Raw genomic sequence first — 22,112 nt, 5'->3', positions numbered from 1 at the left:
TATTATTTTTTACAGAATAACCATAGAGATTGTTGTTTTGTTAACTGACTTCTAGGGTTTAAGAATGAATTTTAAGTGAAAATTTTATTTATAAGAAGTGGAGACAGCACCACAACAAAGTCATTGAAATATGTTGAGATCACAAACTATAATTAATATATTTTTTTAATTTTGGCATCTAAGAAAATATTGTAAAATTCATTGTTTAAGAGTTTTTTTATGGATATTCCCTAAACAGAGAATAAGGAGAGAAAACATATCTGAATTAATTTACAGAAAAATCTGATGGTGTAGAACATTCATTTCTCTCAGCGCCTCTCTCAAGTTAATGAGCTGTCATATGAAGGGACAGCCTTACAAAGTTGTTCAACTCCCACAGAAAGAACTGAGGGGGACTAGCAACATCTATTGATGTATATTAGTAAACGAGTTTATATTCCTTCAGGTATCACTCTTTTAATAGAGTTTTATCAAACTGTTAGTAGAAAAACAAGGCTGTCTTACTTTCCTCACTTTTTCTCAAAAGTCCACTATTACGTGACATCTGGCATTATGCTACTCTTAGCCTACGTTTTGTTGTTTTTGTTGATTAGATTGTTGGTTAATGTACAGTCATCTTAATGAGTTTATTAAATAGGGAGAAAAAGTGAATCATTTCTAATATTTTCCCAAGACGAAAGCAAACATCACGCCAAAGCTGTAAATTACCAAAGTAAGACAAGTGTTAAGGATAAATGAGAAAACAAATCTTCATCATACTGGATATGTTGGTATATGCATATGATATACCAACAGATATTCTGAGAGTGAGCAGAAATATATAGATAAATGTATTAATTCAATTATGTATTCAGTGATATAGCCACAATTTAAATAAATAGATATACAGATAGATCAACTTATTTCATATTTAGTCAATACAGCAGTAATAATGAATAGAGTTCATGGACTCTGCCCCCAAACACTAATCCTACAAAGGTTATGGTCTTTTGTCCTCACGTCAGGAAAAGGTGTGAAGGATAAGTCAATAGTTAGGAATGCAGGTTCTGTCTTGAGCTTTTCTGCATCCCAAGTTTCTGCTTGTTTTTATCTAACTAAAACACGAATCACAGCAATCTAAATCTCAGTATACTTGTTCGTAAGATCAGGCTAATAATAATAGTAAATGCTACCTAGAGACTTTTTAAGTAAATGAATTATTTTATATAAAATTTTGTTTTAATTATTATAACTGTACGTAGAATTCACGAGTCTTTTGCCTTAGCACATGGTGCTTTAAGGGCTCCTATGCTCCATCCTGAATGAATTACAAAATACAGTCTAAGATCTGTAAAATCATAGGTTTCCATGTTGTCAGGAATACTGAACAGACCTGGCAACTAATTAATTTTCACTAATTTCTCCTTCTCAGCTTGGTTCTGAGTGTAATTTTAGCCTTTGTTTTACAGTAGCTTTGAAAATAATTGCTAAGATTTTATGTGACATTTTCTCCTGCTCTCTTTTTAAAGACAAAACTAAGAGGTCACAATGAAAATCTTACAAAACACAAAGTAATTATGCTGTTATCTTATAGAGAGAGACTTATTATCATTAACCACAAAGATTCATCTCCTAGAGGAAAGGAAAATGGTAATATTGTACTTTCCACAAAAAGAAGTAGAATGCATGGTGTTAAGAATGTGAATTCTAGAGTCAGAAGGATCGGCCTCAGAATCTATGCCACTATGGGCTAACTGTGTGAGCTTAGAGAAGTTAGTTCATTTCTCTGTGCATCAGTTTCTTTTCTGATGAAACAAACAGGTATAAAAATTGTACTTATCTCATCGTGTATTTTTAACAATTAAATGAAGGAATGCTAGCAAAGTGTTTAGAACATGCACTAAACTTCAAGTAAACTTAAGCAGTTGTGCCATGTTAACTAATTCAGTTAATCATTTTGCTTCATCTGCAGCTTCTAATTAAGCATGCTGATTCTGTTTAGGTTACTTTAGCCCAATTATAACTACCAGGGAGTTGAGACATTTGCAGGACATTCAGTTGGCTCTGGCAGCAAGCAAAGAAAAAAAAAAAATCACTGCACTTCCCATAAATCAAAACCTTTCTTGTTTTTCAAATTAAACAATTTTCAAAGGTGTCACTCAAGAAGGTGACACCCGTATTGTAAACATGCAAGGCGAGGTGGTATCAGAGACACTCTGTCAATTCTTACGACATTGAAAGAAAAGGTGACAAGGACAAAGGGCCTTGATGACTTGCACCTGACACAACTCTACTCCTAGAGCAAAGGAGACAAGATCAAGTTGAGACTGCCAGGGACAAGGGGATGAATACATTAAAGAACTCTGTAAATAGAAAAAGGTATTAAACGCGAAGATGAGAAATAAAAATTTTAAGTACAGAACCCTTCCTTCACTAACAAGCATATATTCTCTAATAGCAAAAGTGACATAAAAAGACTTTTCTTCTTTTTACTCTTTATGTCTTTCCTTAAAAGAAGAAATATGAAGGACTGACAAGGAAAAGGACACACATTGCCTAAATATAAAGTGACTGGAAAGGGAAGACCTAAGGAAGAGACAGCTTTGGAAGGTAAACAATATATGTGATGTGCCTGAAATACAGGCGTCTGATAAAGGGTAACAGCTCTCAATACTATCGTAAAAATCCATCCGTAATCCCAGAATCATCATATTTTCCACTTTTCTTTAATCCTAATTCATTTCATTACACCTGGCTTTGGGGTGGAGAAATCATCATCTTCAAGGATCATGCCATGTAGAGTGACATATTGATTTCATACCTCTGATATGATGAGCCGAAGACTGATCTGTTCTTTCTCACCCATATCTGTCATGCAGCAGGAGGACAGTCCTCCACGTGGGGATGTTTAGCTGTTTTAGAAACCGATTTGGCTCTTGTAATAGAATATCTAAAAATCCAGTCCAGATGAGATGCAGCTCTCAACATTCTTAGCTCTGTCTGTAACTGTCTTCTCCTGAATGGACACCCCAAAGCCATTCCCATCTTCTATCCTAAGAATCGGGAGCTGTACCCACATTTTCACTGTGTCATATTTCTGGAGCAGCAGCTAGATCTCAGGTTTCACTTTACCAGGAATTTCCACCAGCTGCTGGCTGCTTTTAGGAAGACCACTGGGCATCTCAAACACTGTGATTCCTTGCGAAGCCTCTTTACGCCCACCCAACCTTCGCTTCTTGAAAGCGGGACCTTCCAGTCTATTGTGGCTACTGGTGAGAAGACCGGGGTCAGGAACCAGCACATCCTTGTCTGAGTGGATCTGAGTTAGGTCACGGATGTTTAGGATTGGTTCCTTCAAAAATCTACCCAATTCTAGCAACTTCTTTGAGAAAAAATTTCCGACAATCTTCTGCCTCACTTATGATCCCTCTCTGAAAGATTCAAACTTGGGAGTGGTGGGTTGGGTCGAGGGACTAGAGGAATCTCGGTGCTTCCTGGAGACAGTGCCGTCTCTTGGCTCACTCACTGCTTGCTCAGTCCCACCCTTGGTGCCTTCCTCCCAACGGCCCTCCTGCTGCCTGCTCGCTCTCTATGATTATCTTAAATAGTCCCTTTGCATATATTTAGAACTGTATCAGTGGTCCAATTTTTACTTCAACCATCAATTAGAATACTTGAGAAGGAAATTGAATTTGCCCACGTATTTGCTATTTCCATATTCTTTCTTCCTGATGTCCCAAGATTCTTTCTTTTATTATTATTTTTATTATTGTTTAGAAAACTTCCTTTAGCCATTCATTTAGGGTAGGTGTGCTGGCAACAAATTCTGTTTTCCGTTATTTGAGAATGCCTTTATAGTCCCCTTCACTCTTAGCAGTGGCCCAAAAAGGGGCAATACGTGGTCAAAATAATACTGGTCAGTATCACTTCTTCAACACTGCAAAAATCCTAAATAAGACAGCCTCTTAAGTCCATTATTTTATAACATTTCAAGAAACAAAAGCAAAGCAGTGTTGTATGTCCTACATACATTACATATCAAACATACACAATTTTTATAATAGTAAGAAATATGGAAATGATATTCACCAATTTCAAGAATTTGATTAACTCTAGGGAACAAGAAAGAAGAAAAGAATAGTATATGGACTTTTGTCTATGTCTGCAAAATATTTTTTTCTAAAAACAGAAATAAAATCATCTAAAGGTAATACAATGTGTGTTTATAATACTAAATAGTATAAAATATTATATATAATATAAAAAGTTATATGTAATAAAATAGTGAATGAATAATGAATTGACAGGTATATGTAATACTGATTTTTGCTACTTTCTCTGAAATGTGTCACAATGAAAAATTAAAATATTAAAAATCTTATAAAGTAATTATCTTAATCAGTACTAATAAGTAACAGTTATGTGCAGAATCATTTTGGAAGTAATATCCTTGTACTGTTAATTGTAGTAACAATAATTCTTCAGGGAGGTAACAGCAATATGGACAAAGGGATTAAAATGAACCCTTTGCTAACAGTTTTAAGTCATTTATAGTATTACGTAATGCTAGAATTTCACACAAAAGACACCATTTGTAACACAACAGTTACAACAACATATATCTCCAAATACAAATGATAAAGCATTTGGGGCACATGTTTCTGAGCTGAACCTAGTGAGCTGGTGGACTGATGAGCAACACAGTGAATTAATATATTTTAAATCTGTGTATGAGCACTTATCAAAGGAAAATACACATTTGCCGTTAAAGTTTCAACATGTTTGAGTACCTTGAATTGATTTAGAAATTATTATTCTTGCAAGACTCAAAAAAGTCAAGTCATTTGGTCAAGTGAAAGGATGACCTTAATTTTGGAAAGTGATACTGTCATTCAGAATTTCAATAATAAACATATAAAAGGAAACAGATTTTACAAAATACACTCCAGTGTGGTGTATTTATTTGTCAACTATTTTCATTTGTTTGTGCCCTACGCTAAACTTTTACATCCAAAACTGAAAAGGAGATGTACTCCCATTAATGTGACATTTTTCAGACTTAATTTTACTGAGGACAGCACAGCAGTTTCTTAAGGCCTGACTGAACTCAGCTAAATCCTTTTCAATCTTTCCTTTTTGACGAGCAGAAAGAAAAGTAAGGTGAAAAAAAAGCTGTTCCTTATCTGGTCCTTTATTTATCTCGCTATGTTATTATTATGTCACTATTTTTATTTTCATATTTCATAGTACTCAGCTAGCAGTCATCTGAAATAATTAGTGCACAATAAAAATGTGGGGAACAAATTAAAAAGGAATTATAAATACTTCGAAATTATTATTCTCATATTTTTTAGACTAATTTATAGAAATTAGTAATTATATAAAACTTTTTTGGATTAAAATACTTGAGACTACTTCAAGGTACATGATATGAGATGTCCTCATTTTCTGAAAAGGACATTTGTAAAGTGAATCTATGTCTTGGATTTACTTTTTCTTTTTTGAGTTCTCAGCAGTCTAGCTGAGATGAAAGGTTATCAGCATACTGAAAACCATGGAATTGAAGGATAGTATCTCTTGGCTTTACTCTGAGTGTGAGAGAGAACATAGCTCCTAGAATAATGTGATAAGCAAGAGCCTTGATAAGGTCTAGTAACCCAACCGTTGAAACACACTATGGACAGGGAATGTGTGTTTTATTTCCCTCTAGTGGTTAAGTGAATGAACAAATACAAGGGAAAAAGTCAAGTGTGCTTTGACGTGTTTGCTTTAAAGGTATTTATAATATTGAGATGTCTCACATACAATACTTAGAGAACTGCACTATAAAATTTGAAAACAGAAAATAAATATGTGCTTAGTATCAAAAATATGTGCTGAATCAGTAAAATGAATCAGTAGAAAATCTGCAATCAGGAGCAAATCATTTTTCTGTATTCTGAAAGTCAGTGTTCATGAGGCAGAAACAAGGCGGTAAAGGGACATCTTCCCACTTTCAAGCTAATACAGGAAAGCTATAGAACAAACATTAAGAAAAGGAAAATTCAAATGTCATTTTATTTGCTTTTGAGAGAATCAATTTTGTGGTAGAAAATTCATATTTACTTTGCTAACAATTATTGTTTATACCAACTCTAAAATCATTTGTATCACCTGAACATATGGTCCTGGGCAGAAGAAAAAATTACAGAAAAAAAAAGCTACATACTTTCTAGAAGACAGATCACATGCTAAACATTTAAATAAAATATTTAATTTAATTCCCAGACCAATATCATAAGTGATGTATCATTTTCACTTTCACCATTTACAGATGGTACTTGAAGGTAACTGGTAAAATGTTTCTAAGGTGACAGGAAACAGTAGAGCAAGGATTTAAACCCAAGTAGTCTGTCTCCAGAATTTATAGTCTATTAAGAAGGCATCAAGGCATGTTATCTGGTAGGAGAGTCTGGTATAGTTTAAAATCTTTACCATGCATAATGGATACTTGAATAATCTGGATTTATTTTTAGGATCAGGTTCTGACAGAAAATGCTACTGAATTAGGGTTTCATAGTACATTATTTTATTCAATTGTATAATAAGATGAGATATAAATCGAGAGAAGGAAAAAATTGTGGTTTTTTACTTCTAATAAAGTAATTACTTAATATACATTTTCTCAGCAATTTTTGGATATTGGTGATTGATATAATCTATAAATGGTATTTTTTTCAATTTTAGGCTGTTGTTATATACTTTGTTGTTTGAAATATTCTGGAGAAAAATGATACAAAATGATGAAATAGAGAAGAAAAGTGAGAGTTATTTTCAAAGATAAAATTACTTCTAAATTTGAATTAAGTACAGAAAATCAAAAGACGTAAATATTCTAATTTTTCAGTACTCAGTATAACTCATAAGATCAACTGGTAAAAACATTAAAAATTTTGGGGGATTTTTTCTATTGACTCTAAATATGAATCAATTACTTTAATTTTAATAGTTTCATTATCTCAAGGACAAGATTTGACATTTGTTAAAGATATACTTACTGTTTTAGAAACAATTAAATTAACAATGAGTAGGGATAATTTTGGACATAAGAGATAAAAATATAGTAAGTTTCTGTGCTCTACTTATATCTTTAGAGAAAGTTTTTGAGGAGTGATTACCAAAAATATTTAAGCAATTGAAGGTTCATTGGATAAAGTTTTGTCATTTGTGAAAAACAAAAAAATGATGGCCTGTCATATTGCCTTCATATACTCTGCAATTTCAAAGAACACTTTAATAGGTTAAATACTTCTGTTATTTTATGATCACTTCTCTGCACATTGATTTAACTTTCTGCCTACTTTGAAAATCATAGCCATTTCAGTGACTACTAACTAATCATTGAAATCATTGAAATCATTGAAATAATCATTTATTTATGCTAATAAAAAAATCATACTATAAAGTCATTCCTCCATGTCTTCCCCAAAAAGGAAAATATGTATACCATGTTCTAAGACACATTACTCCCTTTCTCAACAAAACTCCGGGAACATTTTTACAGTAGTGTCGTTTCCACTGTGAATTTGAACAAGCTCTCCCCTGTGTTCTCCTGTGGTTCTGATGCACAGCAGCACTGGACGGACACGGTTCAACAGACTGGTTTTGAGGTTTGACAGAACAGTTTTCTAATTCTAGATCTCCGTGTTTCAGGAAATGCTCGATGACTTCATCTAAAGTTGAGGGACACTATGACCATCCTCTGAAATGATGCCTGTTAAAGGGGTGGGCACAAGAGAAGTGCTTAATTTTTATAAATAGAAGCTTTCTGTGCCCCTTCACTCATTGCTGGCACAAACCCTCTGATCCTAGTACCTTTTTACTGGCCACTGCGTTGCCTCATCCAGGCATCCCTGCCTAAGAATCATTCCTCCAACCTTCTGAATTCCAAATGCCAGCGCGTGTCGTGCCTGGTTAGGACAGAAGAAATCCTCTTAGCCAGCCTCCACTTAGCCAGCCCATCACCGGCACTCTGAACAACACTGTTGCCTATGTACCAGGCCTGTTCCTGATCGGGGCCGTGGCTGGCCTCACATTCCTCTTATCACTGGATTGTGTGCATACCAAAAGTCAGTCAGGTGTGTCATCAAAATGTCAGTGTCATTTTTGTAATAGGGAAGAACAAATTTAAATCCATGTTAGATTTGTTCCTTTGGCTCTAACCCTGTGCTCTGTTTCCTGTGCCTAGTCATGCTGATTCCAAACCTTTTGTAAAAGAATGTTGCCTAGAGCCTGAAATACACGGGATAGCCTATTCTCACAGCTTTGACCTTTAATGGTATTTACACTTTTCCATTCATATAAAGACAGAAAGTTGCAGAATAGAAAATAATATTTGTTTTGTTGGAGGTTTACGGGGACACCATGACCTGACTCATGTGGACAGTTGCAAGAACAAAGGATTGCGACGCCAAGAAGTTTGCAACAAACAACCACACCCCCTCACCTTTTTAGTATAAAAGGAGCCTGAATTCTTACCCAAGGAAGATGGTTCTCCAGGACCTTAGTCCCCCATCTTCTTGGTCTGCTGGCTTTCCAAATTAAAGTCAGTCGTTATTCCTTGCCCCAGCACCTATTCCTGACCGATTTACTGGCCTGTCGTGCAGTGAGCAGAATGAGTTTGGATTCTGTAACACTTTTACTTGTAGTTGTGTAATTAATTAAAAATTAGGTTAACTGATAAATACAAGAGTAGAAAAAAGGTTGAAGGCTTTAGAAACACTTGAATTTTTAAAATGGAATTAGGTATGGATGAGAAAACAGTGAAGGACTGAGGAAAACAAAACAAAAAAATCTCGAAAGAGTCTGCTCTTAGATTTGTTCAAGCACTTGTCACTTCACTTTAAAGAAACTGAAACTAGTAATGGTAGAAAATATGTTATGGTGAGAAGGACCTGTTCCTACAACCAACAGCCAGCAACCAATCAACAGATAAGTATATGCTTATGTTTGAGTTTAAATTATTAAAATTGTGCTTGTATGCTTCATTTTTTGTAATTCTCTAATTTTTTTTCCCATTGACCAACACACTACGTGTTCCAGTTATATTGGTTAAGATGGTAGATATATACCAGAGCAGACAATTAACAATCAAAAAATAATCAGTCAATTATTCAATAAAGGAATCCAGGTGCTTAGTTACAGTAGCCACATATTAAATGCTTAATATTCACATGTGGCAACTGGTGGAAATGTGTTGGACAGTGCAGATTCAGATCCTAAGAAAGCCCTGTAGGTATGATTTGTGAGTTTTTCTTACTGAACTTGGGAAAAATGTGTTTTGCTCAATGTATACGAATTAACTTGTTTTCACTGTGGCAAAATACATGTAACATTCACCACTAAAGAGGGAAAATTTACTATTTTAACCAATTTAAAATATGCCATTCAGTGGCATTTAGTACATTCTTGTTTTTTGTTTTTTCAGGCTAGAAGAGTAACCAGAATCTTTAATGATAGAGAATTACAGGAATAAAGTGCTAAACATCTGTTTCCTGTTTCCCTCTTTAGATGCTGGCTATTCAGTAACAGTTTGTGCATCTAACTCTTAAACCAAAACATAATGAAAAATATATACCAACAGAAAAATTCTGTCAAACATACTCTGTTGCGTCAGCAAAATGCTCAAGTCAGAAAAATATTTTAATTTTACTTCAGAAGTTAAAATGCAATGAATAGTATCATTTTTGATGTTACTTGATACTTAGGGTTTTTTAGACACAAGTCAGTTTTAGTTTCAGGGCTGCTGGCTGACGTCTCACTACCTGCTGCTGGTTCTCTCCTTGAATTGGCATCACTGGGAGTTGTCTGCGTGTCCATGCTATACAGAATAATAAATTACTTCTTTTTTTTTTTTTTGTATTCTCTCATTTAAGTTGGCAGCTAGAATTTTATTTAAAAGTTACGGTAAAATAGCTTAAAGCTATCCTAACAGATGGTCATTGAGAACTTCTAAAAATATTTTTGATGGTTTGGGGAATAGAATATTTTTGCTTTGCCCTGACACTGGACTCAGACTATTTTAAAGTTCATATGGTGTTATTTGTTTTATTTATAATCCACTGTCTTAATGAAATAGATTTCCTACCAATTGGAGTAAAGCCTGAAGATACAGTAAACCATAAAAGGTATTCCAGAATAAAAGCATCAACTGCACTGATCAGCAAGATAAATGAGCAAGCCTACAGGGGGTGATTAAATTAAATTGTATTGAAATCCACTTAGGAAAAAGAGGCTACACTTATGTTCCATCTCCTCAGTTCTTGTCAGCTGTGGGGAAGCCAAATCTTCAGAGTGTTTTCCAGAAATTACATTTTAGAAACAAAAGGTGTTTTACTTATTGGATGATAAAACATTCCATGGAGCAGTGAACGATGGAATATGTAATCAACAAGCGCTATTGAAGAGGCAGAGGGAACCGACCTATTTCAAAGGGGGTTTCTCCATCTGTCCTCTCCGCAAAAGAGGACAACACTTGGGGACTGATAGTTTGGCCGTGTTGCCAAGAAAGAGAGGTAAAGTAATAAAGTGGGTGTAAGTGCCCTAGTTTTTACTATTTATTTTCAAATTAATTTCTGCGAGAAGTAATATTTTTATTTGTCTTGCCTTAAAAATCTAGTTCTTGTGCCTATGAAGTCTTTCATTGTATCAAGATTATGTTTTAACCACCTGTTTTACCCCACATTTGTATCCACTCATTCTGTTTATACTTACGGAAATACTAGGATAATGAACACTATTAAACTGACAAATACCAGTTATCAGAGTGCATAGTAAGAATATTACAGCAACGTGTTTACTATCAGTGCTGAACCAGGGAAGAGTAAATTTAGAAGAGCTACTGAAAAATAATCCCTAGAACCATGCACCTGTGGGACCCCCACTGCCCGCAGTGCAGCAGGCTTTCCTCTGGCTTTCATAGGCAAAACCAAGTCCCATTACAAGGCACGAGTGCAGCCTCCCCCTCAGTTTATCTTACCATTAGATAGTTTCAGTGATTATTCTGCTGAAGGGGTATACATAAATCGAACAAGAAAGTATAGAAAACTTCACATTTTTCATAGCTCTTGAATCATTTCTCCCTTTTACCAAGTTTTAATTGATCAGTTTTATCCTACTTTTCATGACAAGACTTACAAAAAATTTGTAGGTTGAGTAGTAACATTACTGACATTTTATTTACCTCACCGCTTATAAGAATGTTTCCTACATTAAAAAATACTCTTCAATAATGAAGCCACCTAATATTAAAAAAACTGTCAAAAAGTTTATCATGACATTTTAGAAATAATTTTAAATTAATAGCTAAGAGTCAAAAACTCAACATCATAATTTAATTCAATGAATTCAGGATATTCATAAAGAATATCCTAGGAGAATATATGAAATACTGTACTACCATGTTCAGTTTTTATATCTTGGGGACAATGGACAAATCTCTTTGATTAACCATATGAAATTACCATTTCTGTAGGTAAAAACTGATTTATTATCAGTGTATCCATTTTCTTTTGCTGCATAACAAATTACCATAAACTAACCAACTTAAAACCATGCTCGATGATTATTCCATTAGGTAACAATAATTTATTATTCTGTAGATCAGCAATTTAGGTTGGCTGAGCTGGGTTCTGTGCTTAGGGTCTCACAAGGTCAGATTCAAGGTTTCAGTCAGGTTAAGTTCTCCTCTGGGGAAGAATCTGATTCCAAACTCATTCAGTTTATGGGAGAATCCACTTACTTGTCGCTGTAGCTTTGCTGTCCACAAAGGCTGCTCTCTGCTCCTAAAGGCCTCTCACCTTTTTCCTCCTGTGCTCCCCCTTCAACTTTCAATCAGCAAGAGTGCATCCAGTTTTCCTCCCACTTCAACTTTTTGTGATTTCTTCTTCTGTTACCAGCAAAAGAAAATCCTGCTTTTAAAGCTACTGATGTGATTAGATTACATTCGCCCAGACAATGTCCCTATCTGAAGGTCAGCTGTGATATATAACATAACATAATACTGGACGTGGTATCAGACTCACAAGTTCTGGTACGTATGATGTGATATTTGTGGAAGTCCTTTCAGGAATTCTGCCTGCTACCATAGGCAATTTATAGATACTGTGCAATTCAATCTAATTAACTGGAAGAAAGAAATGTGAGATGCTTAAATTTCTAGTCCACTTCAGCAAAGTAAAAGTCAAGTATGAACACTGCCATGGGAAAAGAAATTAAGCACAAAAATATAGCCAAAACAAACTTAGCATTCTGTTAAATGTAATGGAGTTACAGTCTGCAATTCAGATGCGTATTTGGTTTCCCTTGAGTCTATACACAGACAGTACTGGCTACATATTTGTCAGGCCCATTGGAAAATGAATAAGTTGCTTCATCTTCAAAATGTAGGAACAAAGTAGCACTAAAATATTAAGCTTCCCCTTCTGTTTTCTCTCCCTCAACTTTCAGTGGTGGCTTTTGTTTGCTAGTTTAACATCATTCTAGGTAAATAAATATTAGAATTTAAAATTTTAGTATGAATTTTAGTCTTCTATATTGTGCAATAACAATTTAAAATGAAAATATAACAAGTTATCCCATATGCCAAATCACAAAATTCACTGTAATAAATTCTTATTCCATAGGTTGTATATGAATGTGTATATTTTTCTTAACAGATCAGCAGAAATACTGCACAAAATAAATGACTATTTTTATTTTACTTCTTGATGTATACGTATTCTACCAACACTCTCTGCCTTTGGCTTACTGATGAGTAAGCAAGACCTGACAGGAAAAGGAACTATGGGTTCCCTTGTCCTCCCCTTTCCTTTGGTGTCATCATTTTCAGCATACATGATTAGCTAATAGAGGTGGGGGGGACGTGAGTAAGAGAGCATAGATTGGGTTCCCTCATTACTCGTATTTCTGAGATCACAACTGTCTTCTTTCTGAGCTTAAACCAAGCTCTGATTCAGATAGAAACCAAGGCCTATCAGTGGTAACAGCAGACATCCAGACCTCCATTCCTTTTTCCTGATATTAGGAGGAAAGAACTCAAATTTCACCATTTAGCACACTGTTTTGTTAGTTGTGGGTTTTTTGCTCTTGTTTCAACAAGTTAAGGAAATTCCCTTGAAAAAAATCTGTGAAAACTCCCAAAAGGAGTAGATCTAAACGGGCTGTATCGATTCAAGAAATTGGATCAATAATTAATAATTTTCCAAAACAGAAAGCATCAGGATCAGATAATTTCATTAGGAAATTCTATCAAACATATAAGGAAGAAATTGGACCAGTTCTCAGAAATCTCTTCAGAAAACAGAAGCAAAAAGTATACTTTCTAACTCATTCTATGAGGTCAGCACTATTTTCTATACACCAACAATGGACAAGAAATTTGAAATTAAAAACATACTACCATTTACATTAGTATCCCCCAAATGAAATACTTATGTATAAACATAACAACATATATACAGGATCTATATGAGAAAAACTACAAAACTCTGATTAATGAAATTGAAGAACTAAATACAGAATATTCTATGTTCATAGATAGAAAGACTCAATATTGTCAAGATGTCATTTCTTCCCAACTCTGTGAATTCTATGCAACCCCAATCAAAACCCAAGCAATTATTTTATAGGTATTAGCAAACTCATTTAAATGTTTATATGGAGGGACAAAAGACCCAGAATAGCCAACACAATATTGAAGGAGAAGAACAAAGTTGGAGAACTGACACTGACACATTTCTAGATTTATTATAGAGCTACGTTAACCAAGACAGTGAAGTATTGGCAAAAGAATAGATAAACAGATAAATACAACAGAGCAGAGAGCCCATAAATAGGCCCCCTTAAATATCAGTCCACTAATCTTTGATGAAGGAGCAAAGGCAATGCAATAGAGAAAAGGAAGTCTTTTTATAAATGGTGCTAGAATAACTTGACATCCACGTGCAAAAAAAAACCAATGTAGACACACACTTTCCAAAAATTAATTAAAAATGGATCAAAGATCTAGATACAAAATGCAAAGCTATAAAAATTCAGGAAGATAACATAGGAGGAAAAACTAGATGACCTTGGATATGGTGATGGCTTTTTAGATATAACACAATAGGTACGATCAATGAAAAAAATTCTTGATAAGCTAGACTTAATTAAAATGAAAAACTTCTGCTTTGCAAAGGGCAAAAGAATGAAAAGAAGCCATAGATTGGAAGAAAATATTTGATAAAGGACTGTTACCCAAAATACACAAAGGACTCTTGAAACTCAAGAATAGGAAAACAAAAGATCAGATTTAAAAAATGGGCCAAAGACCACTGCAGACACCTCCCAAAGAAGCTATATAGGTGACAAATAAGCATATGCAAAAGAGCTCCACATTGTATGTCATCAGGGAAACAAAAATTAAACCACCTACCACCCTTTATTAGAAAAGGCCAAAAGGCCAAAAGACCTGACAACAACAAATACGGGTGAGAATGTGGAGCAACCGAAGTCCTTGGAATTGCTTTTTCCCAGGAACTCAGATGAAAATAAAATGTTTCTATTAACTAATTCCTTTGCTCATATATTACATTTCATTTTTAAACTTATTATTTCCATAGCCTATTGTAGTTTTCAAACAAGGTGCTAAGATTTTTCTCACGTACGTTCCTTCTCTTTCTATTTTTGCTCTTATTTCAGCAAAATCCCCCCATTTGATATTCTAGTCTACTACTTCAGATCATTAGCTGTATTACAGTGTTTAATGTCAGATCCTTAAAGGCAACATCAATTTATTCATTAAATTGTTTTCCTGAGAAATCATGTAACCATCTGCTTCACTGAAGCAGCTCTACTTTATGAATTTAGTTTTTGCCTGTCTGATATCCCTCTACTATGCTGCAGGGCCATGGGAAAGGGCAGTTATTTATTTGTATGTTTGTTTAATTAATTATTCATGTATTCATGTATGCATTGCAGCTCAGGTCTTTATTGTGGATCATTCTAGGTACCTTCAGTCCTGAAAGTGGAGAAAGGAAATCAATCTCTCCCCGCCGTGAGCCAACTGTGTGGAGTAAAAAGGCCTCCAGTCTCTGGCTGAAGCCTCTTGCAGTAAACTTCATTCTTCTCTAATCACTGTGATCTCCAAACACTCAGGGACAAGAGTGACTTAGCACATCCAATCTGCAATTCTTGTCATGTGTGGTTTCAGGGGGAGCAAAGGCTGTTACTTGTGATGGTCAAAGCAAAAATCACACCAGACAATGTAAGGAAGAACTTACTCAAGGCTACTGAAATAGGAAAGGGTGGGGTCCAGAACACAGTCTGAACTCAACTGCACTGAAACAAAAGGTAGGGAAATTTGTAAGAGCTGGAGATATTAAGCCATCTGCTTCCTAACTGGCTTTATCCAAAAGAAAAGTAAACTTTCTTTTATCTTCCTGACAGGACATAGTTGGAGCAAGGTGTCCACCTGAGCTAGGCTCCCACCCTCCCACTCAGAATGGGAGATATGGACACTATCTTCTTTGATGATTACTTTTCAAAGGGATGGCTCTGGAGTCTCTGAGAAAGTCTCAGGTCCTGAGTTGTAAAGCAGACAGGAAGCTTTTCATGACTTCTATATTAAAATGTATATTATACATTTAATATATATGTGTATATATATTAAAAGAGGAAGAATATACTACATAAAAGCTCTAAGAAAAGGGAGGGGAGGGACCTCTGTGGTTAGGCCATCACGATGAGAGGTGAGAGGAAGGACGGGGGCCTAGAAGCAAGAAGCCTGTCTAAAGTTTAGTCATGCTGAGGGAAATGTTAAGTCTGTCTTTATCAGGATTAAATTTCCACCTAATATCAAATAAGCATCTGAGAAGAGCCTAGTGTTTACAGCTAGTAATGAAGAAGTAGAAAACAGACTCAGTGCCATTTGCTAAAAATCCTGAGTTTTAATCCAGTCAGCAGCCTCATTATCTTTTTTTTTTTAAATAAACCAAAGGAAATCTTTAGGTATACTGACTTTATTAGGTGCTAAATGCAAAAGATTCTTGAAATAAGAGAAGTATTTCTATATCCAGTGGACATGGATCTAAAGTTAATGGCAAAGTAATCTTACATGGTAAATTACCATACTAATCCAGAATAATTGCCTATAAAATGTCTTACAGTCAACAAAGTATTTTTAACAATATATGGTATTCACCTGTATGTTTAGATGATAGAATCCTCACTTCCTATGACTGGTATAACATTTCAATTACAAAACAGAGGCTTAATTAAGGATGTATTTTACGCCTGTTAATTTTCTAATAAAACAGGTTGACTGTATATGCTTGCTAATGTCCTTCCTGTTCTTTATTCTCTTGTAAGTGACGACTATGCACATAATTTTAACATTTAATCCAAGAGAATGACATTCTTAGATCTGTGCTATACTGTGCAAAGATTAAATTATGCAAATGTAACAAGACAGGAATCTTGTTACATGAAAAATGCTGACTCATTCAAAAATGCTAATGTCCAATTGTTAAGAACTTCCTCTGAGAATAGCTTTCATGTAAAATTAACTGTTCTAACAAGATTTGACATAAATGAAATCTGCAAATGGATGAATAATTTATAGGTACTGTATTGAATGCCAGAAGTTTCCTGGTTAGATTTGCTTATTCTAAATTGCCAAGATATGATCCTAAAGGAACATTAATCCTCAACCCCTACGAAGACCTGTTAATGTTAATCTATTTAATGAATGAACTTAACATACTTACTTGTTCATCCCCTTTTTACTTTATACTCTTAGCCAAACAATTCAACGAGGACACAATTTATTATTTTTGAAATTACCGAATTATTATTCTGTTGGGCTATCTGAAATATTGGATAAAAATAGATGAAGAGTCATGAATGAGCAGGCTTGCTGAAAGTAAAATGACTTTAACAGTGTTTAAAGGGGTTAACTTTTATGGTGAAATCTTTAGTGATTCCACTAAAGGAGAAAATAAGCAGCCATCTGTCACTTTGCTCCCTTAAGATCTGCACAGAGAGAACAAACAATAGATGTCAGTAAATAAAACATCCTATCTTTAAATCTTTTTAACTTGAAAGTTAATTTGCTCATTAAAGAACTTTCAGAAAATACAGAAATGAAAAGGTAAATGATGACAATGTAACATCTTAGCAGTGAATGATAAAAATCAAGATGAAGAAAGGAGAAGGGGTGAATGTGAATTGTAGTTATGTGAGGCCTTATTTTCTGTAGCCTATAAGATAAAAAAGGTGTATTACGTGTTTCTAAATGAAGATCAATCAACTCTCTATGAAAAGAGAAATTCTTTAAATTGATGTAAATAAATGGAATTGACAGAGAGACAGAGCTGGTACAACTTGCCACATCCATGAGTACTTGTAATGGGGTAGAGCTGTAGCCATTTCACAGGAATGGAAGGTCTGGCAGTGCCTCCCCTTCAAATACAGTGGTAAAGGAAAACAATCCTATTAAGAGTGATTCATCAAAGCCTGTGGCAATTTTCATTCACATTATGATACACAATTTCTAGTATTTTCCTAGTGTTTACTTTTAAGGAAAATTCTACTCAGATCAACTTTGGATTTCTTTTCAAAATACATTCTTGGGAGATAAAATATTTTATGTACAAGATGGCTGTTGGAGACAGCAATACTTATTTCAAAATTACCTGGGACTGCACCTTAATTAATGGCATTACATATTTATGAACCAATTACAATATTTACACAGGCCAAGCAGATCCCAGTTCATTTAATTATAATTTGATAACTCTTTTGAATAAACTTAGCAACAGTGGCAAAACCCAGTAGATTGTATTAGCGTTTTACAGATGAATTACATGTTGTGAAATAGAAAATTATTTTTTGTGACTTTAGGGTCATAATCAAAATCCCACGTGCTTGAAGATATGAATAAGTGGGATGTCTTACCAGCTGTCATGTACATGGTTAAAATAAGTTACTTTACAAGCCATGCTCTGTATTATTATTATGCTGTGACACAATGTTGCCATCACATTGTTTATTTGAATGCATTTTAAATATCTAGTGAATAGGAAAGCATTAACTCATTTGATACTTGGTACATTTGAATATTTATTTATATTATGATCTTGAAGTAATTACCTTTCCTGAAAACTTATAAGGAATTAATAATCCATTAAAGCCAAGTGGTTATGGGATATGCAAATATAAGGTGTAATCACACAGTCATTTAAATATATCATTTTATATTCTGCAGATTTAAATAAAACTATTAAGACCTTATAAGAAAATTCTGATTAGAGAAAATCTTGAGATGTAGTTATTTGATCCTGTTTGACTTTTGGCTAATTCGTCCCTGCCACAATATTTTTGTTTTACTATTTAGTTCTGTAAAAAAAAAAAAATGTTAGCATGCTATCTCTTTCTCTATCCCTTTGCTTTTAACCTATGTCTTTGTATTTAAAGTGGTTCTTACAGACAATAGCTTGAAAATGGTTACTTTCCCCCTCGTCTTGCCAGAAGCAACAGAAGTTTTTTGGCTCTTCACTGGGAGAACGGACAAATGTGTTAGGGACCCCTAAAACTGCATTCCCCTGGGAGTTTCTCATTCTTAAAGTAATCCACACTTAGCCTCCAGCAATTGTCATCATCACTTAAGTGTCTGACCAGAGTATGGCTCCCACAGCTGCTGATCTAGGTATGCTGATCTTGGCTATGACTCTCTGGGTGTGCCTGTCTCCCCAGATGTTAAGAGCCAGTTCACTCTGTTCTCAATATTTTGATGGGCCCAAGAAAAGTCATTACTTTTAAGTTTGTTCAGGTTTTTCTTACTGTAAGGAAGGAAAATGTGAGACTAGAATGACCACTTGTAAGCCCGCAACATGTCACAGCTGAAACCAGAACTCTTAAGTACATTTCAGAGTAATTAAAAGTACATTTTTAAGAACGTGGGTTTTATAATGAAAAAATATGAAAACAAATATACGGATGTATATGCATGACTGGGACATTGTACTGTACACCAGAAGCTGACACATTATAACTGACTGTACTTCAGTAAGTAAATAAATAAGTAAATTTAAATTAGCTAAAATTTACCAAAATCACAAATTCAAGTTTTCAGTAAAAAAAGAACATGGGTTAATATCAGAAAGTTACCTCATCTAGTCAAGCCTTGAAATAGATTAGAATTTAACTTTCTGAACAAAGAGAACATAAAGTCAGTCAATTGAAACAATAAACAAATCTGTCAAATTTAGTGATTAAATATTTTTAACTCAAAATGTGTAAATGATAAAGAATAGGAAATTGTGTGTGTGTGTGTATGTGTGTGTGTAATGCACTGACTATGCAATGAAAATTTCCAAGTATAAGAGGATATGTGATATTGTGATTTATAATAAGAAATACATTTTTGGTTTTCATCATGCTTCTGGCACAGAGCTCCTAATACTCTTGGGATTTCCTGTAATGAGAGCAATGAAGGTGTCTTTTCATGTTAATGAGACTTCTTTTAGAAAGACCCTGGGTCACCTAAGAAGGGAGGCTGGTCATCAGAGGAGACAACCATATGATTAGAGCCTTGGAACTCTCATTCCCCAGCCCTCCAACCCACTATTGAATTAGGAGAGAGAGTGGAAATTGAGTTCAGTCACCTGTGGTCTGTGATTTAATCAGTTGTGCCCCTGTAATGAAGTCTCATAAAAACTTAAAAGGAGAGGGTTCAGACAACTCCTGGGAGGGTGGAGATGTGGGGAGAGTGGTACACTTGGAGAGGGCAGGGAAGCTCTGAGCTCCTTCCCACAGACTTTGCCCTGTGTGTCTCTTCCATCTGGCTGTTCCTGAGTTATATCCTTTTGTAATAAGCCAGTAATCTAGTAAGTAAAATGTTTCTCTGAGTTCTGTGAGCTGCTCTAGAAAACTAAATGAATCCAGGGAACTTCTTATTTATAGCCAGTTAGTCAGAAGCACAGGTGGCAACCTGGACGTGCAACTGGCTGCTGAAGTAGGGGGGTGGGAGCTACTTCAGACTGAGCCACTAACCTGTGGGATCTGATGCTGTCTCCAGATAGTGTCAGAACTGCATTGAATTGTAGGACACCCAGCTGGTGTCAAAGAATGACTTGTGGGAACTCCCCTCCCACTGGAAATGGGTGTAGAATTGGAGTATACAAAGAGAAATGATAAATTATCCGCAATCTCAGTAGCTGGAGATGATGACTGTTTAGAGTTTATATGATTTCATGCTATTGTATCTTCCTTTTAATTAAAAAATACTTATTTGCACAACTATTTCATACACATATTTTCTGTTTCAGAAACATCTACATTCCAGGTAATGCAATATCCCCTCCCCAAATACATGGCTCATTCCATAGCTTCAGAGAATACAACTATTAACATTAAGCTCTGTATGTTTCCATTCTTTTTCTGTACATATACACATGCATACACTTACTCATAAATCATTGTGTTGTGTGATTTTCATAAAAATTGTATGATATTGTACTTAATGCATCATAATATACTTTTTCAATTTAAAATGATTCTTTCCATTATTGTCATGTGAGTCCAGATAAATTCTTTATGTTTGGCCCCTGAGTAACATTTTATACCATGCATCTTCTTTATTCTGTTTAAGTACATCACTATTGATGAATGTTAAGACCGTTCCTCGTATTTTTCCCTAATGGTATAGACAATCCAAAAGTTTATCCATGCTATCGATTCTATTTTTTCCACTTAATAATTAACCTGCTATCCAATTTATAAAACTTATATAATTTATAAAATGTGTTAAAAAATCCAATTTATAAAAATGCCCTACTTTATTAACTAAGCTAGTAGCAGACATACCCCAGGGCAGGATTTTCAAGTAAATATTGAGATGAAGCCCACAGTTAATTTTAACAATTTGAAGGGTCTCTATATTACTCACCCCAATTCTAACAAAAACCTTAGCAGCAGAACACTCCAGCATCACTGGAAAGAGGGAGGACAAGTTAGATCTAGGTTTGTAGACATGGTGCCTGATTTGCTTCAACTTGTGGAAGCTGTGGATGAGTTGAAAGAGGAGGTATTGGTTGAGCATCCCCTGGGAATTGTCCCCTCCCCCATATTTCAGGCAGCACATACATATAAGAAATGCTGATCTTTAAGGCACAATAATTTCACCCACTTTAAAAACACAGCCAAAAAACAAAAACAAAAACCACAGCCATAGCAGTTTTCCAGCTTTTAGGAATCCATTCTCCCAGAAGTCGTTATTCTTAACACTTCCAGAGGATTTCATATACTGAATATATGTCTTACATGCTTATACAGAATAAAAACATTATATTTTAAAATTTTTCTTGAAATGTGCCTTTTTTGAACACTCATAAAGACAATCAGCTTGCCAATAATTCTGTACAATCACAGGAGAAGGCAGTATTAAGCCAAGGAATGACAAATGACCAATGTAAATATTTTTAAATAAACTCAAATACATTTGATTTTCTTAAACCCTGGGACAAATTTCATGTGATTCAATTCATACAAAAACCCACTAAATAAGATTCTAGCACATTCCCACATCTACATAATGAGATTATCTGCTGTCAGGGTTCAGTTAGGAACATAAAAGCTAGTAAATGTATCCCAGAAATAAAAAAGTTTAATATGGGAATTATGAGCTCACACAATTAGGAATAGCTGGAGAGTAAGGAACATAGGCACTTCTAATAAATATCTCTACCTCAAGTCCTGAAGAGTGTTTTTCCCAAGAGCGCAAAATAAAGTGAGTGCGATTTTAAGAATCCATGTTAAGCTCTCACCCTCTCCCTCAGTCTGTGGCAGCTGTCTCTTCTCAAAATCTTGCCAGGAAGCCACTTCAGTTCTCCTGTCCCTAGGGAATAAATGTGTCTTTCACCTTGTAAATCACTCGTGAACGTTGTGCAATGTCAAACTCTAACCCGAAACCATATGTGGAAGGGAACTTTGCAAAATTAAGCTCTGCATTATTTTCTGAGAGGCAGAGGAGACCTGAGAAGGAATAAATTGATGACAGACAACCCAACACAGACTACATCATTTCAACTCTCTGTTTATACGTGACCTGCTGACAC

General features: G+C 34.9%; 2 long non-coding RNA genes and 1 pseudogene across 14 annotated transcripts in view; 1 reads left to right on the top strand and 2 right to left on the bottom strand.

Moving 5' to 3' along the window:
• The window catches only part of LOC105092120 (uncharacterized), a 207,766-nt gene extending 188,733 nt beyond the window's left edge, over positions 1 to 19,033 (top strand). For 6 of the 10 annotated variants that reach the window (XR_010380944.1, XR_010380949.1, XR_010380942.1 and 3 more), the window contains 2 exons: positions 2,495 to 2,589; positions 15,005 to 19,033. This is a non-coding gene — a long non-coding RNA (uncharacterized LOC105092120). Of the gene's footprint in view, positions 1 to 2,494; positions 2,590 to 11,915; positions 12,050 to 15,004 lie in introns of all 10 variants that reach the window. The other 4 variants (XR_010380943.1, XR_010380950.1, XR_010380946.1 and 1 more) reach the window with 4 other exon arrangements.
• Positions 1 to 22,112, bottom strand: part of LOC135321303 (uncharacterized) — a 277,107-nt gene that overhangs the window by 189,380 nt on the left and 65,615 nt on the right. The window lies entirely within an intron of this gene.
• On the bottom strand, positions 2,717 to 9,837 carry LOC105092141 (proteasome activator complex subunit 3-like; annotated as a pseudogene).

This window comes from Camelus dromedarius, chromosome 5 (assembly GCF_036321535.1).
Source record: "Camelus dromedarius isolate mCamDro1 chromosome 5, mCamDro1.pat, whole genome shotgun sequence".
NCBI lineage: Eukaryota > Metazoa > Chordata > Mammalia > Artiodactyla > Camelidae > Camelus > Camelus dromedarius.
This window is presented reverse-complemented; position numbering and strand designations above follow the sequence as displayed.